Here is a 2423-nt window from a genome sequence, read left to right as displayed (position 1 = left end):
CACTCCTCAACCATCACCCCCCACCGGGACACGTATAACACAACACGTGAGAAAAAATACATGGATATATTTGATTGGGGGGATGAATAATTCAAACCCACCCCCAAGCCATTAATCCCTCATTTCCGGGTTTGGGGAAGAGCAATCATAATGTTACGCGGCCGCGCGTGCGTGTGTGGTGAGGCTACTTCCCCGCCGTCAGGAGGGAGGAAACAGCTGCTAACTCGGGGTTTTTTTTGTGTGGGGGGGTGGAGGATAATTATACACCCACCCGCCCCCAACAATTAATCCCTCGTTTCCGGATTCAGGGAAGAGCGATCATAAAGTCACGTGTGTGGGGTGTGGAAACTTTCCCCCCACTTTTTCCTCCGCCAGGAGGGAGGAAACAGCTGCTAAGTGGGTGTTTTTTTGTGTGTGGGGGGGAGAATAGTTCAATCGCCTCAATTAATCCCTCGTTTCCGGGTTTCGGGAAGAGCGATCATAACGGCACCCGCCCACGTGTGTGTGTGTATGTATGTGTGTGTGTGTGTGGGGGGGGTGAGGCTACTTCCCCGTCGTCAGGAGGGAGGAAACCGGTGCTAAGTGGACTTTTTTGTGTGGGGGAGTGTTAAGTGAGAATAATTCAAACCCCCGCCCAATTAATCCCTCGTTTTCGGGTTTGGGGAAGAGCAAGCATAATGTTGCCCACGCGTGCGTGTGTGGGGTGGGGCTACTTCTCTCCTGCCCCACCCCCCACCACTTTCCTCGTCATCAGGAGGGAGGAAACAGGTGCTAAGTCTGTGTTTTTTGTGTGTGGGGGCGTGTCGGGTGAGAATAATTTACCCGTCTCCCCCAAAACAATTAATTTCTGGTTTCGGGGAAGAGCGATCATAATGTCGCGTGTGTGGGGGGGCGGGGGGTGAGGAAACCATACACCCCCACCTTCCCCGTCTCCTGGAGGGAGGAAAAAGCTGCTAAGTGGGTGTTTTTTGTGTGGGGGGGGTGTTAGGTGAGAATAATTCAACCCCCCACCCCCCCACAAACAATGAATGCATCATTTCCGCGTTCGGGAAGGAGCGATCATAATGTCGCCTGTGTGTGTGTGAGGAAACTTTCTCTTCCTTTCCCGACGCCCAGGATGGAGGAAACAGGTGCTAAGTGGGTGGGTTTTTTTGGGGGGGTTCGTGGGAGAGAATAATTCATTCCCCCGAGCCCCTCCAATTGATCCCTCATTTCTGGTTCGCTCCCCGGGGAAGAGCGATCACAGCGTCGAAAAGCCGGTGTGTCTTTACAAGGTAATGTTCCCTCCCCCGACACTCAGGGGGGAGGAAACAGCTGTTAAGTGTGTTTTTTTTGTGTGTGGGGGGTGTTGGGTGAGAATAATTCAACCCCCATCCCCCTTAATTAATCCCTCGTTTCCGGTTCGGGGAAAAGCAGTCATAACATCGCGGGTGTGTGGGGGAGGAAACAGGTGCCAAGTTGGTTTCTTGTGGGGGGGGGGTGAGAATAATTCGGACCCCATTCACCCTACCCCACCCCACCCCCCACAATTAATCCCTCATTTCTGATTTGGGTAAGAGCAATATGTGTGGGGTGAGGCAACTTTCTATCACCAGGAGGGAGCAAAAGGTGCCGAGGTGGTGTTTTTGGGTGAGAATAATTCCACCCCAGCCCGACAATAATCTCTCATTTCCACTTTGCTCCCCGGGGTAAGAGCGATCATAACGTGGAATACCTGGTGTGTGTGTGTGTGTGCGTGAGGCAACGTTCCCCCATTGCCAGGAAGGAGAAAAAAAACATGAGAAATAGATGGTAATGCTTATGTTTGGCGTTGGTGTCGGGGGGGGGGGGGGGGCGGAAGGAGAGGAGGGTGAATAAACCTCAATATATCCTAATTTCCCCACCCCCCACTTCGGAAAGAGTGATCGTAACATTGAAAACCCACGTGAGGCAACCCCTCCTCCCATCCCCCCCACAACATCTGCCTGGAGAAATAGTTGTTAATGCTTATGATTTTGGGGGGGGGGGGTGGAATGTAGATCAGCACCCAGTGTTTCTTTGTTTCCACCCACTCATAACATTGAAAACCCGTGTGAGGCAACTTTACCCTGTCCCCATCTCCCAGCCCCCGGCAACCATCGCCAGCAGGATGAAAACAGGTAGGGCGTAGGTGTTGACACTTCTGTGGTGGGATAACCCCTAAAATATCCTCTTTTCCCCCCACCCCCCCACTGCTTCACCCCAGAAAGAGCGATCGTAACATCGAAACCTGGTGTGAGGCAACTTCTTTCCCCCACCCCGAAATCCCAGCATGGAGGAAGGTTCCTCATGGGAGACTGATTAGCAAGGTTAGATCTCACGGAATACAGGGAGAACTAGCCATTTGGATACAGAACTGGCTCAAAGGTAGAAGACAGATGGTGGTGGTGGAGGGTTGTTTTTCA

Source organism: Chiloscyllium plagiosum, unplaced genomic scaffold (genome assembly GCF_004010195.1).
Source record: "Chiloscyllium plagiosum isolate BGI_BamShark_2017 unplaced genomic scaffold, ASM401019v2 scaf_97358, whole genome shotgun sequence".
Classification (NCBI taxonomy): domain Eukaryota; kingdom Metazoa; phylum Chordata; class Chondrichthyes; order Orectolobiformes; family Hemiscylliidae; genus Chiloscyllium; species Chiloscyllium plagiosum.
The sequence above is the reverse complement of the archived record's forward strand: the minus strand, read 5'-3'. Positions refer to the sequence as shown.